We start from the raw sequence: 17,240 nt of genomic DNA, 5'->3' as shown, positions 1-17,240 counted from the left end.
GATACGGGAAGCTTATTCATGCACAAGGAAGGACCTTGAATTTCGTACTAAGTGTCTGGCCTTTCGCGAAGTGGGGCTTAGACATAATGGGACCCTTAATTCCTGGTAGACAACATCAAAGGTTCTTGATCGTGGCAACTGATTATTTCACAAAATGGGTCGAAGAGAGGGCGACACAACACATCAGGGACTCTGATGTTTTCTCCTTCATATTCGAAAAAATTATTTGTAGATTTGGGATACTAGTGCAGTTAGTATCAGATAATGGGAAACAATTTAAAGGACAGAATATCGCCATGCTGCTTAATGCATTCAAAGAAATGGCCAGGCCGAGGCAACCAACAAAACCTTGGAAGATATTCTGAAGAAAAAACTTGATGGCCACCATAATGGATGGTGTGAGAAACTTCATAACACTCTGTGGGAGTACAATACGACCCGACGCGAAGCCACAGGAATGTCCCCTTTTGCCTGACATACGGTGTTGAAGCTGTGCTACCAACAGAAGTCATCATACCAACCACCAAGCGCGAGGCTTGGGAAAAGAATCTGAACACAGATCTTATTCTAGCAAAGCTCGATGATGCAGAATAAAATAGAGAAGTCGCTTTAAAACATATGGTTAACTATCACAGAAGACTGTCTCGGGAATATAACAAAAAAGTTAAAACAAGACATTTCAACGTCGGCGACTTGGTGTTACGCGAAATCCCACCATACCAAAGAGAGTCCGGTGGAAAACTCGCAAAAAAACTGGGAAAGACCTTATACGTGATGAGCATCGTCGAAAACGGGGCATATAAGCTCACTGACAAAGATGGAGAACACACACTTAAGCATCCATGGAATAGCACCTATCTCAAAAGGTAGTATCCTTGAAACAATAAGATGTACGGTCAAAGAAAGACGAGATGCACCAACAACTCTTTCTAGAAAAGAAAACAATACAAATTCTCCTGACAAGAAAGCAAGAAAAGCCAAAGGACAAATAAAAGCAACGCGACAAAGCTACAAAGAAATTTCATAAGATCTCAATAAGGGGCAACAAAATAATATTAAAACCTCTACTTAGGGAGGCTGGGACTACAGTTATGGCGTGTCAACTTAGTTCTTACAAAACTGTGCGACAGGGTGATTGCACAGTGTGTAAGAGGCGACCCTTAAGCCCTAACGCGATTCATAGATGGTGTATCCTGGAAATGAAAATTATTGGGGGTGAAAGAAAAGCCCATCCACTAGAGGCCACTGAGAACGAACCACTCAGTGAATAAGATCTCCGTTATGGGGTGTAAAAGCATACCAGTGGAAAAGAAGATGGCCTGGAATGTTATACACCCGGTACAAAGAAACCCCACTTAGGGTGTGATCTCGTGCCTATTCAGCCACTTAGTTGAACAACATGGGATTGCGACAACACTGGTCGTTGAATAACCAAATGGGAGCAGATCAACCAAAACGGTTAGGGGTGGCTTCCTTGAAGGGGCGATTCAGGGAGAATATAAATGGACGACACCCTCCACTAGGGAGCTGAATTGTGTCAAAGACGGCAATGTGTTGGGGATTTTTACTCATGGGAGTACCTAGGACTGGTACATTGTCGCAGAAATAACCTGAGGAGGTAAGAATACTAACAAAGTTAAGGCGAGATAGATGGCCAATGACTCGCAAGAGCACATGGAACTGAGATTTCATCTCCCAACAGGTAGAAGACCCCGTCCAAGGCAACCATAAGTCCTTTAAAAGTTCTATGTGGGGAAGGAAGTAAGACCTTACTTAGAAGGCAGTTAAGACATATAAATTTTGTGCGAAAACAAGCAATCAAAGGAACGCGTACGAAACATGGCAGAGGAGCGTCGAAGCGGGAAGGAAACTCGATCACTCCTCTTGAGATAAGTATACTGACTCTAAAATTTTTAACATTTCAAATATGGCATGAAAAATCTAATTCGCACTGCATGAAAAGAGACACATAAAAACATCGTCACATACCAAACCTCGCATACATGAAGATTTACTTCGTATCTTATAAATCTAGTTCGCTCGAAGACTCTCTTCGCACACATAGTTTCGGCAATTGTACTCGCAAAGAAGCTTCCCATGCCATAGATTTACACCCAACTACATTAAGAGCATAACCTAGCATGAATGAGCACTATTCATATGATAGGGTTAGAAACCTTCTTCGGAGGGAAAAAGCAGAGGCACAAAGGGGAGTAATGCTTTCCACATCCTCAGAGAATAAACCCACACCACACTTCGCACAACTCCACATACATGAGACAATGTAAATTCAAAAGTCCGATAAACTTTAGAAATCCGAATATATGTCCACTTCTAAGATAAAAAGCAGTAAAACAAAATACAGCGTAGTGATATATGAACAAAGAGGAAAATACAAAGCGTGCGACGCAAAGTTTATGAATGAGGACCATTTTCGCGAAAGCTTCACCACCAGCAGCGCATAAAATCCACCGGAGTAATTGGGCTCAGTATCGCAAGGTGACTCCAAACTAAGACATGAGAAGACTCAGTGGTTCAGCCGTTCCGAAGAGTCACCAGAGGTAACTCCAAGCTCAAAGCGCGAACCACAACAAAGTGGATCCTTCCAACAATATCGGTGGATAGCCCTTTCCGAAGAGTAACCCGAGAATCAAATTGGGCATTGAATAATCGAGAGGAAATACCGTCATGCTCAAAAGACGAAAACATATCCATAGAAGGTCCCAGTCATGATGAAAGCCTCTTACATAACCCTTGATTAAACTACTAAAAGGGACAGATCTGAAAGAAGAAACATTAAAATTAGAAGAGCCTTAAAAACAATAAAAGAGACACAAAAGATGAAGAATTGAGGCAAGAGTGCACCGAGGAGAAGATACAACAACAACAGGAAGAAGCATTGTGCAACCCACCATGGAAGACGAGAAGACAAAAAGAAGAGAGGAGCAGTCAGACAAATATGAAGAACGCTAAGAACATCCGGGAATTTATTTAAAATCAATAAAGACACATCACCAGAAATCGATGAGACAGACAACACGTGTAGTAAGATGCGATAAGTACGGAAATACATTGAACAAAGACAGGACGAATGCGGAGCATTGATTAGAGATTCTCGCATTATTCCTCCTACGGAAGAACAATGCGAGAAGAGGCAAAATGTAGGGGCGGAATATCGCATGAAACTGAAATACAACCTCGCCTTAATTAATACCATAAGCAACACGAAGAAGAGAAAAGTTGAGCGAATAGTAATCACGCGATAAAGAAAAAAACGCGAAGGGTAGCCATGCAACATATATGGCATGATGTCCACTATGATGATTACGAACAGCCACGCGAAAGACAGTGACATCTCCCAAAAGCCTGACGAATATTACAAATTGAACAGAGATCAGCTAGCAGAGATTTTACACGTGAACTCAGTTGTCTTCTACCTTGATATTTGCCTATATAAGGATTCGAATAACAAAGAGAGAAAAGAGGTTAAGAACAGAGATAGAAACCACATAAAGGAGAGAAAGAAAGTGATTAGGGTTTGAGTTTACTCATCGTTTCCAATGTTGTAAGATTATGTCATTGTGATCATTGTAAGAATACCATATGTTGAATATATTTGTTTGAAGATCATATTTAGTGTCAAGTAGTATATAATATCATGAATGTTTGAGTTTATCTCCATGACTTAGACTTTGTGTTCTTATTACTTCATTGGGTGTAGTTGTGGGATTTTCCGCAACTACATCTTCCATTTTTCTTCCTCCATCGCTGTCATTCCTACATGTTAAAACATATTAATTAAGCTCTAAAATATCTTTAAAAATGACTATATAATGATTTATCTAAAACCTTATATTTTATTTTAATACAAATTAACAAAAAAATGGAATTCAAAAAATGTAAAATGTGTGCAGTTCATGTGTATCTGCGAGTGTATGTAAACAGAACATAAATAAGAGCAATAAGCATAGGAACCAATATTATACCTGACGGACGATGTAGGCATCATTATCCAATCCAATGTAAATCCCCACGGTGTTGTTGGCAACTTCAAACCAGACAAAAAAGGGCAAAATTGTGGTAGTACAGTTGTCTTCTATTTCAAGATTATACAAGTGTTAAGAATTTGATATATTTCTTATTATCATTCTCTAACTCTTTACAACGAATTATATATGTTTCAATACTTGGGAAAGAAATAACTTCTTTCCTAATACGACTCTTTTCTAGACCGACCTTAAGAGTCCCAATTAAACCATATTCCTAATCAGTCTCGGATCCTCAGATTTCTTACCGAGCTTAGAAGTCTTATTGGTTAGACTTTCCTAAACAATCTCTAAGAGACGTGTATAACTGAGACTTTCCTAATCAGTCTCGGATACACGTCTCAATACCCCCCCTCAAGACGGAGCATGCAGGTCACAAATGCCCATCTTGGACAAAATAGTATGGAACTGAGCTTTTCCCAACGACTTTGTGAATATATCCGCCAACTGCATTGTTGTAGGAGTATAAGAAGGTAGAATAATCTTCTGTATTACCGCATCCCTGACTAGATGACAGTCCACTTCAATATGTTTCGTTCGTTCATGAAAAATAGGGTTCTTCGCAATATATAAAGCTGATTGACTATCGCAAAGAAGACTCATAGCTTGTGTATGGTAAACCCCCATATCACGGAGTAATTGTTTCAACCATTTTAACTCACATGTAGCCGCCGCCATGGAACAATATTCTGCTTCAGCCGAGCTACGAGACACAGTTGGTTGCTTCTTAGTCTTCCAAGATATTGGCGAATCTCCAAAACAAACAAACCATCCCGTCAGTGAGCGCCTAGTTAAAGGACAACTTGCCCAATCTGAATCACACCAACCTCTCAAGGTTAAACTACTATCAGAGCGCAACAGAATTCCTTGTCCAGGATTCTTCTTTAAATATCTAACCACACGAAGTGCTGCTTCCCAATGCTCCATTCTTGGTCGTTGCATAAACTGAGATAAGATATGCACTGAGTAAGCAAGATCTGGTCTGGTGACAGATAAATAGATCAAACGCCAACCAATCTTCTATATTTTCTACATCATAAAGCAAATCTCCTGTTGCTAAAGCAAGACGATGATTGGTTTCAATAGGAAATTCTGCAGGTTTCGCACCCAATAAACCTGCTCCATTATAATATCCAACGCATATTTCTCTGGCAATGTAAAACCTTGTTTACTACGAGCCACTTCCAATCCTAGGAAGTATTTCAATTTTCCTAAATCTTTCATCTTAAAACATTGACCCAAGTATGCTTTAAATTGTGTAAGCGCAACTAGATCATTTCCTGCAATAATCAAATCATCAACATACACCAGCACATTAAGTTGCATTTTTCCCTTCATCATAGTAAAAGAGAATAATCTGAGTACGATTGCCGAAACCCATAATTCTTCAATGCAGTTGACAGCTTCGCAAACCAACACCGCGGTGCTTGTTTTAGGCCATACAACGATTTCTTCATCTTACACACCATATGAGGGTTACCCTTAGCAATCCAGGTGGTATTTTCATATATACTTCCTCTTCCAAATCTCCATGTAGAACGCATTATGCACATCCATCTGATGCACATTCCACTGTTTAGCTGAGCTCAGCAACAACCAAACATACGAACAGTTGTCATCTTTGCCACTGGTGCAAACGTCTCATTGTAATCTAATCCTTCAACTTGATGATTTCCAAAAATCACAAGTCTCGCCTTTAAACGCACCAAATTCCTTTTCATCATACTTTTCCGTATATATCCACTTACTTCCTAAAGCTTTCTTACCAGGTGGCAGTTCTGTTAGATCCCACGTGCCTTGTTCTTCTAAGGCCCGTATTTCTTCCGCCATTGCTTTCCTCCAACCTGGATGTTTCATTGCCTCTCTGAAATTCCTCGGCTCAGACTTTGCAGATATGCAGCAATATAATTTTTATGCATGTCAGAAAACCTGTCACAACTAACATAATATGTCAAAGGATAAGGTGTACCTGAGGATGATGACTGTGATGATTGAGAGTGAGATGGACTATTTTCTCTAATGGTGTGTCACAAAACCTTTCAGCCTACTCGAGGGAATCTTCTGACGCTTCCCCTTACCTAAATCATCATTCCCAACTGCAGCATCTGTGGCTTGTCCATCATTGTCACAACTGCCTGTTTTTGACGTTGTAGTCTGACGCTGAACTGCTACATCTTCAACAGGTGTTGCAGTTGCACTGCGACATCTTCATCCGTGTCGCTGTTCTTCTGCAGTTTCTTCACCCATCAGCGATATGCACTCTTCGTCATCACTCCATCTTCACCAGCACGATCAGTCTCAGTTGTAGTCCCAGCAACATCAGTCGCTATATGACTTCTAGAGCTCCATCATCCGTTCAACTATTTACCATTCAACTCAGTCTTAAATGGAAATTGTGTCTCATAGAATTTACATCTCGAGACACCATAAATTTTCTTGTGTCTAGATCATAAACTTGCCATGCCTTCTTACCATATGGATAGCCAAGAAACACACACCTCCGTCCTCGACTAGCAAACTTATCTCCTTTACTTTTGATCATGTACATAGCACAAACACCCAAACACCTTCAACTGTTTATATATAGGTGGTTTTCCAAACAATACTTCATATGGTGTTTTATTATTTAGGATAGGTGTAGGCGTACGATTTATCAAGTACGCTGCTGTCAATGCACACTCTCCCCAAAACCATTTCGGCAAGCTTGCTTGAAATCTTAAAGCCCTTGCTACATTCATTATATGTTGATGTTTTCTCTCTACTCTTCCATTTTGTTGAGGAGTACCTACACATGATGTCTCAAAGACTATTCCATTAGTCTTAAAATAACCACGTAATGCATTAAATTCCGTCCATTATCACTTCTAACAATTTTAATATCTTTGTTAAATTGACGCTTCACAAGAGCAACAAATTCACGAAATTGATTCAACTCTGTTTTATTTGAATTAAATAAATCCAAACACCTCTTGAAAAATCATCCACTATTGTCAGAAAATATTGAGCTCCACGATGAATGGATCTTATAAGGACCCCATAAATCTATGAACTAAATCAAAAATACAATTGATTTACTCAAACTACTAGAAAAGCTGCTTCTACGATGCTTTGCCCGGGGCAAATATCACAAGCATCATTATTCTTTTATTAATCTACTACACCTTGCAACTTCTGCAAAACTTTCTCTGAAGGATGTCCCATACGTTGATGCCACAACTCATATGTATCTTCACGCACAGCCATAACTTCAACATGCGGCACACCACAGAAAATATATAGTCCACCTTGTCTCTCAGCCACTCCAATCATCCTCCTCGTAGACCGGTCCTGTATAAGACATAATTTGTTAGTACACTGAATAATACAACTCATCTCATCAATAAGTTGTGTGACTGAAATTAGGTTACAGGTTATCTTTGGCACATAAAGTACGTTTTCAAGTTTCAATCCACCAGGAAGAATCACAGTTCCTATTTTCTCAGAGGATGCATACTTTCCATCAGGCAATCCAACCGAACATGCCCTAATATCTCTTACATTTATCATGTTAAGAAGTTCATACGTAACATGGTTTGTTGCTCCTGTGTCAACAATCCAAGATGTTTCATTCTTTTTACCTTGTAGATGAGAACCCGATTTTCTTGAGTTTGAAAACTCCATCACCTGTTGAACCTGTGCGCCTGTAACTCCTACTAGAGACGTTTCATCAGCTGATGACGTACCAGAACTATCCTTTGTTTCCGAAACATGCAGGTTATGAGCACGGACAGGATTACCTCCTTGTCCTCTACCTCCTCTTCCAGCACGTCCTCTTCCTCCAGTTCTTCCTCCTCTGCCATTCTTTGGTCTATCTCCCCACCATTCTGGATATCCAATGATCTTAAAACAGCCATCATCAGAGTGTCCTTGTCTGCTGCAAGTTTTGCAGTACTTGGCGGGATCATAAGCACTATTAAGTAGGCGTTGATCAACTTGCACCTTGAAGGCCATAACATTCTTCTGCATCTCTGTAGGTACTACTCCATCTCCAATCTTCAGGCGTTCTGAGTTCACAATGGTTTGATACGCAACGTCTACAGACGGCAATGGTTCCCTTGCAAGCAATTTTTCACGCAAAGAACTGTATACAGAATCTAACCCAATCAGAAAATAGTGCAAGAAATCTTCTTCTCTTAACATACTAACCTGAGATGCAATATTACATGTACACTGTCCACACTTGCATTGCGGTATCTTCATATAAGTCACCATCTCATCCCATATTTTGTTCAATCTTCCAAAATATATAGCAACTCCCTCTGTTTTCTTCTGTTTACAGTCACTTAAAGATGCTTTTAGTTGACATATTCTTGTCCCACTAACAACACAAAATCTTCTCTTCAAGTGTGCCCATAATAGACTTGCATCCTCATAATCTCCCAGGGTTGATCTTACTGACAACTCCAACGTGTTAGCAATCCATGACACCAACGTTGATTGCACTGCTATCCATTCTTCTAACTGATCTGGATCTTCAGGTCGCTTAATGGTTCCATCAATGAAGCCATATTTTCTCTTGGCTATCAGCGATCTTCTTATGGCTCTAGCCCATTCATCATAATTATTTCCTCTCATAACTATTGGCGTGATGATAGTTCCTGGTCCATCACTCGATCCTAGATGATATACAAGATTCTTCTTCTGTGTATCGTATTCCACCATCTTACTTTTTGATGATTCAATCTCATTGACCATCCTTGTTTTTTTTTTTTTTTTAGGTTTCAAAACTGGCTCTGATACCATGTTAAGAATTTGATATATTTCTTATTATCATTCTCTAACTCTTTACAACGAATTATATATGATTCAATACTTGGGAAAGAAATAACTTCTTTCCTAATACGACTCTTTTCTAGACCGACCTTAAGAGTCCCAATTAAACCATATTCCTAATCAGTCTCGGATCCTCAGATTTCTTACCGAGCTTAGAAGTCTTATTGGTTAGACTTTCCTAAACAATCTCTAAGAGACGTGTATAACTGAGACTTTCCTAATCAGTCTCGGATACACGTCTCAATAACAAGCTTTGATCATTGGCTTCTAGATAATAGAGACAACCCTTAGTAAGACCCAATTCTGCGGCCGAGCAACAGAAACTAGTATTCGAGCCAACAAACAGTACCTTATCATCAAAACTATCCACTTTTTCCAAGACATTTCACTGGAATCCAGCCTCAAGACAACTATTGATATAATTACGTTATCATGAACTCGTTTACTTCTACCCATGTTTATATGGAAGATTTCTCCATGAGCCTCCAAAAAACCAAGACCATCTTTTACGATCAATGGCCTCAGTTCGAGAACAACGTTATCATGCTGATCATCATCCATTTCTTGTTTCACAATCTCTAGTTGCACCTCTCCGCGGCATATAAGGTATATTTTATGTTCTATGCAAAGGAGGGATTCCATAAACCTTTCCTCGATAATATCTTGAGGAATGACATCGGTTCTCCATTGTACATCTCCAAGGAGACAAAAAACAACAAAACTATGACGTGAGACTTTGACGAGGACGTAAACCATTGGATCATCACCATCAGGATGTGCATTAGTAATCGAAGGAGGCGACGACAGAAGACAATCTTTGACAGAATAATGCTCACCATCTCTGTCGCGTCTGTCTTTAACTATATCATCTATATTAGGTAACCGGATAGTCTCTGATGATGCAAGATTCAACAGAAAACAATCTCCATAGTCCCAATTTTGTGTAGGATGATGACTAGCACAATCACATACAATAAATATCCAACCTTGATGAGAAGGTTTCTGAAAAAAAGACTTATCACTCTGTAACTACTGGAAACCCAGTAACACACCCAAAATAATAGTAACCAAGATCTAAGACATCTTAAGTAAAGTAAACACAGAAAATTCTTATTGATGAATCATTCAAAGTAACAAAGGTACAAGTTCTTGAATACAAGGAAACTCTAATCTCTTCCCTAAGTTAAACTCTCCCACTCTCCAAAAATCCCATTCCCTATACATTGCCCAAGGACCTCTATTTACAGGCCATCTAATCCTAATGGAACACAACTCATTTTATCTCGCCATGTTCTCGCAGTAACGCTTTACACTTCGCCCAGACCGTTTTCCATAAAGTTATTCCCCTTCTTTCGCTTACTTCACATGGGCTTGTCGGGACACATGTCTCTTTTCTTGCTTCATAATTTATCTATCTAGTTGATTGTCTTTTCGGACAAGTAATCTTACTTCGTCCTTTTTTACTTCGCGGCAGATATCTTGTAGGGTGCTTCATGGATCCTTTATAACCCTTGTTCCTCTCGGAGATTACTTCTTGATGAGACACTATCTCGCACATATCTTTTACCTCGTCGACTTGTCAATAATGGTGACTCTGACTTGATTTGACAAGTCACTGACGAATATTTTCGTGACACGATACAGGATCTTTAGTCCGGATTCTCGCGTCTTCCTATGTCCACGTGGCGATCCATATTTTGGTATCTACACACTCAATTTAGGTATAAATTTTCAACAAGTTTCGTTTTGTGGTTCACAAATATTGTAAAGTGACTGATGTTGTTTATTACCTTCAACTTCATACGGAATGACAAGCCATGGTGCTGTTTTGGGTAGTGCTTCTGTTGCAGCTCTAATTTCCTTCATAGAAAACTAGAGAAAGTAAGTAAGAAATTATTAGATAGAAGAATAGAGAAAGAGTCTTAGTTTGAACTCACCAGAGTATAGATTCTATTGGAGAAATTTAGGTTATATGATATATATATATATATATATATATATATATATATATATATATATATATATATATATATATATATATATATTTGAAATGGACGTTTTAGTTATGGTGGTATTGCTTACTATTATTTTTCGTAATAAATATATTCATGTTCAATGTATTTTTTATAGATAAGCTTCCATGATCAACAATCATTTATATTTTTAAAATTTTAGTATTAATGACAGTTAAAACCTGTCTATATAATTATCAAATATATTTGTCTACCTACACTTAAAATAACAATCTTTAATTTCTCTTCCTTTTGAGTTCTTCTTTCCATATAGTCACATATTGTTATAAGTTATCGTTAAAATGATAACGGTCGGCGATTTTTATGTTTTTCTTCCATAAAACACCGTTATCATTATCAAATATGTTTGTCTACCTACTGTAGGGGTAAAATATCCCACGCCAAGTAAATATGCGAAGCAATGGTATTACAAAGGAGCGAACGGCCTTCGCACATATCATATCCCAGATGACGAAACCAATGACATCACAAAGTCACGAGTAAAGTGTGAGACATGTGCGAAGTTCAGAAGCACGTGCGAGAAGGTTCAATATAAGCGTGCGAAGACATCGCATGTCAGATCCGAAAATAAGGGCTTATAGTTGTCCCCCACTATGTAAACTCCTATATATAGGACCAACCACCATTGTACTGAAGAGAGATCTTTTTGAGAGCTGAGATAGAACTTTAGGAGAGAGAAATTTATTTTCTTAGGGTTTCATCTTATATCTTTGTATTGGTTTCTAAACTGAATAAAAATTCTTCCAAGTGTTCTTCATAATGATTTCATAGTTTGTTCTATAGATTATCTAAGGGGTGTGGTTGTAGGATTTACTGCAACTACATTTTGGCGCTAGAATACAGCTCGAAGAAGGGATTATACCTGTTTGTGAAATTTTTTTAGATTTTCAATATTCTTTAAGAAAAGTTGTTTTCAGGAAATATTTTTGGTTGTTTTTCGCAAAAGATTCACTAGTTTACATCTTTAGATCTATCTTAAAAGACTCGAAGTTTTCATCTTAGAAGAAAGATTTTGTTGATTTAAATCTGTACGGAAAGTGTTAATTTAGGAGCAGAAGATGGTAAGACAAGCATCCGTAGGAGAAAATATAAAGCCCGTCAGGAGAAGTAGAAGGATTGCAGGAAGGAGGAGAAGTGAAATTGCAGAATCTTCACGTATGGGAGCGAGGAACAATCAACCTCGAAGAGTTCGATCTCAAGTCCAGCCAGTACCAGAAGAGAACGTCAATATAAACTACGATGAAGTTAGCGTTCATACCACAAATACAGATACAACTGAGGAAAATGAAGAGAGGACACATGAAGAAGGAGCAGTAGGAGAAAATGAAGAGAACATGACTATTGGAGAACTCAGGCAACGATTAATAGACGAGAAAAGAAGAGAAAAGGAATTGCGTGCGAACTTGACACGAAAAAATGATGAGCTAAGTGAGGAAAACCAGAGATTACACGAGCATAGGTCACAATCACGATCCAGAATAACACGTGCGAGTTCGAGATCGAGAACAAGAAGAAGTACCTCCAAGGGAAGTAGATCTGAACGCGGAGACAATGGACAGGGGAAGCTTTTGGATAACACTTTTCAGGTGAGCGAAAATTCACAAGAGGAGCGCGAACGCCATCGCATAGAGGATCGGTATGTACAGGTGAGAGAGAATGAACCCAGACGAGGACGTCGCAGAGAAGGTAGACCAGAGATAAATGGAGAGTACAACCGCATGCATGACGAATAAGAGCAAGAGAATGACGCAGAACAAGCAAGGATGATACTTCATGGAAGAAAAATGTTGAGATGGCAAGATGAGAGACATAGAGCCGCACAAGAGCACGCGATAAATGAAATAGAAAGGCGAAGAAAAAGGAGAGAAGATGAAGAACGACAAGAGCTAGAAGAGGCCATACGTCAAAGCAGGCACGAAAACAGGTTGAGGCAAGCCCGGTTGAAAAGACCTGTGGAACAACAAGAAACCCATTTCCTAACGGTGAAATCTTAAGAGAAATAGCAGAACTAAGAGAATTAATGGCAAGAGGAAAAGATGGAGGAAGAAGACAGCTAGAATAGGCGATAGAAGAAGCAGGGAAGATGCCCTTCGCATGGAAAATACAGCCGGTAACGATACCAACCAAATGCGCACTACCCACATTCCCTAATATCTTTGATGGATCTACATGTGTAGTCCAACATATTAAGGCGTACAGCTTACTCTGCTACAATGGGAGGACAGTGATGCAGTCTTATTCAAATATTTTCCAGCAAGCCTAACCGGGGAAGCTTTGAAATGGTTTGATGGATTGACAGTGGGCACAATAAGATCATTTCAACACCTGCAGAGTTTTTTCTTGGGACAATACATCAGAAACAATATGCTAAAGCCAGGAATCGAGAAAGCCTGCGAAGGAGGACAAATGAAAGCTTGCGAACTTTGACCACTAGATGGAGGACGATGTGTAGATAAATGGCAGGACGAGTGGATGAAAGAAATCTCATCTTAGCGTTCGTTAATGCTCTATTTCCAACTGACCTGTTGTATACGCAAATATTCAGGATGAAAGACAGAATAACAATGGCAGAGTTGCGCGATTACCAAGAAGAGTACATTGCTCTCGAAGAAAATCAAGGAGACATGAAGTCTTACCCAGTTGCAGTTACAAGTGACAACGAAGGAAACTCGAGTATGTTACCAAGAATAGCAAACGCCGTTGCAAGCACTTCGCAGGGAAGCAAAGCGAAAGTAATCGTAGAAGATCACCAGAAGCAAGTAGCAATGAGTAGCAGAGACCAAGAAATGTATGATCCAGAATACAAAGAAAGTCAATATAATAATCATGGAGGAAACAATAAAGTTGCAAGATTTGACCATCAAGGAGAAGGATACGGGGGAAACAGGAGATATTACAACCAAGGCACGAACAATAGGGTCCATGAGGAGATTAGGATGCCACCTCTCAATACAACAATGGAAAAGATTTGGGAATTAGTTATATTAATGGAAGAGGTACCTGTACCACCATATTTGGGTCAAGAACCACCGTCAAGAAGAAGAAGCAAAGAATTCTGCTCTTATCATAGGTTCCACGGTCATACAACAAACAACTGCAAGAATATACAAAGAATTATATTAAGAATGATTGATCAAGAGAAGCTCAGCCACTTCCTAGATACACCACCACCACCACAACCACCAACAGGAGGACAATGATCAAGTGTGGACAAAGGAAAAAACAAATTTCTTATCGAAGTAGGCGCGAACGCCAAGAATTTATACTACAATTCAACAATACATTAATATAAAAGCAAGTTCAACCCTAACTACAACCCTCATTCCCAAAAGTTAAGTTCAGCTCCGACTACAGCCCTTGTCGCCAAAAGTCAAGTTCAATTCCTAATTATAGCCTTCATTATCAAAAGTTAATTTCATCCTTGACCACAACCCTCGTCATCAGAAGTCAAGTTCAGACCTAACTACATCCCTCCTCGCCTAAGGCCAAGTTCATCCCTGACAACAACTTTTGTTATCGTAAGACAAGTTCATCCTTGATTTCAGCCATCGCTACGAAAAAGAGAACTTCAACCTTGATTTGAACTCTAATAGTAAAAGACGAGTTCGACCCTAATCTGAATCCTAGTTTCCAAAAGATAAACTCATCCATAGCTTCAGCTATGGTTTCAGAAAGACGCAATCATTGACCAAAATAAACTCTCACAAGACTCATCCCTTGGTCTAAAAGGAACTTATAAACATGGTTTGTAGAATATACCCCCGAGACACGTTGTTCATGATGCTACGATTCCTAACATACGTCCCTGCAAGAACCGCTGGTCGTGTAGGCTTTAAAGACTCATCAGACGTATGTTACTGACTCATGAGCCGCAGAGACTTAATGGCTCTGGTAAGTACGACAATGGCCCTTATCTGAGATGAAATACTAATTCCGACTGCATTCCCACAATATATAAATGGTCATGTGTACTTAAGGCCATGACTTGTCTTACCTGGGCCTTTTAATGATTTTAAAACATCCCAACGAGATACATTGTCCATTCTGCTCCTGGGCCTCATGACAGATTTCTAGAACATCCTTCCGAAATACATTGGTCTTATTTGCCCCATGATATGGAAAAAGTCAAGATTGACTCCTAGCATATCCACAGGAGATACTCTTGTCAAAGATAATTATTTTGTATGTCTCATTGTGACAATCCCATAACGACAACAAACATTATTAGCCTCAATATTAGCCTACCAAACTGGAAGAGACTTTTTCGAACCTCAAGAAATTACCATTAACTTATGTCATCATATCAAAAAAGTTTGGATAAATTGTGGAGATGTACATGTGAATTTATTTTGGGATCAAATTCAGTAATCCCTAAACAAATCCAGTGAGATTTAAAAAATATCTTAAAGTTGGGCAAACTTTCCGAGCGAATTTGAGAGTCGATGATGTGTCTTAAAACTGAATTATATAAATTTTCAAAAAATCAATCAATAAGATTGTTTGAATTACAAAGATGGATAGATCTGCCTTTGAATCAACTTAGGTAGATGTTTAAGCATGTGCAATGAGATCAAACAAATTTGACAATGCTTAAATATATATAATCTCGGTTTGCTCTTTACACCATATCCAACCAATAATACCTAATTTTACTTGAATATTTCTTCGATCGCATACAAAAAAAATGTCTCACTATTGTAAATAATCACATAAAATTTACATAAATTTGTTACTTAATAGACACATCAAAATTTACAATTCTTTGGTAACTTTGTAAAATTGGTCAGGGACTCAGGAGTTGGAATTCAAGATCAGTCAAGATGATCATCAGTCAATTCACACACCAGAATCCTTATGTTATTTATTCTGCCAATAGAAAACATATCCTATGTATCACATGGATCGCCATCTCGTCCGTTCATTATCACACGGACATCTCAACCATTTAACATAACCTTGGCGCTAAAATTTTCTTTGGCGCCCTAAAGTTCGGGTGATTGAAATATGGCGGCAATATTCGCGGGCGAATTCAATTTTCGCGCCCTAAATTTTGTGTCCCGCCCAAACAATTTGGGGGACAAACAAATATCGATACCCATACCCAAAACTGAAACCTGAAATCCCTAAACACCTTTCTTTTTTCCTTGGTATAGTCTTTCCTGCTCTCTCTCTACTTTTACTTCACTTATGTGAACGACTTTAAATCTCTCTTCCTGCTGGAGAAACTTGAGAAAGTTGCAGTTAATGATATGTTTAGAAAAAGATGTAGGATTTCCACTTGATGGGGACGAAACGAAACACGATAAAGTTTGATGGAGAAGTTATCAGAGAATTTGCCTTCTCTACTAACAGCTGGGTTTGACCTCAAGTTAAGTTTCTTACATTTCATATGCTATTTATATATGCTTACGTGCTGTTTGAAAATATTACTCTAAGAATTTTCTCTCAGATTTGGTTAAGATGATTTTTGATGAACTCGAGGTTGGATTTTTAATGAATTTGTTTGAAATAGGTTAGCTTAAAAAAAAAATACAAGGTTAGAAACGAGATTGATTGCTTTTTCTCATGATTTGGGGGTTTTCGATTGATTGGGAGTTTTCAGCTGATTTGAGATTTTCAATCAAAGGGAGTTGTTTGTCTAATTTATTTGTTACTTGATTGATGGAAACTGATTTTTAATTGACCCATTTTTTCTAATTTCTATACGATTTTTGTTATTTTCTGCAGGTATGTCTCTGGGTATAAGGGCGTTCATATCTATCCAATGGATTTTGGTAATCCCCATCTCAGTTGCATTTGCCGGACAAGGTATATGAATATATGGCGATTGCTTGATCTTTATCACTTATTGGTGTATGGTGTCATATTCTGCTTTAAGAGAATTGTTTATCCTCTTTTTAAGTGGTAAATCGAATGGTTGAATTTAAGATTCCATTTTTTAGGTTCAAATTTTACTTGATTTAGACGATTATGCAACAAATTTTGGCCGAACATTGACAGCTTAAATGACAAATTTTACTGACTTATGTGAATCGAATTGAGAGGTACATTGTGACGAAAAATAGATTGAATCATAGAAAAATGAACCTGGTATCAATTTTTCTGTAGAATCTACTTATTAAGTGATTATTTAAGTAGAGGTAGATTCTTTTTGTTGAAAAAAGCAAGGTTAGGTTGTTAAAGAGTGAACACTTCGTGTATTTGGTGCGACAAAGATAGTCCATTTCTGTGATTAGCTAAAGCAACAATCTACTCATTAAGCCATTACTAACTATAGTACATGGGTTTCCCTTTGTTTTTTTTATCTTGGAAAAGGTAAAGCAAGTGATAAGCTAATTGAAGGCAAAAC

This window comes from Papaver somniferum, chromosome 2 (genome assembly GCF_003573695.1).
Source record: "Papaver somniferum cultivar HN1 chromosome 2, ASM357369v1, whole genome shotgun sequence".
NCBI lineage: Eukaryota > Viridiplantae > Streptophyta > Magnoliopsida > Ranunculales > Papaveraceae > Papaver > Papaver somniferum.
This window is presented reverse-complemented; position numbering follows the sequence as displayed.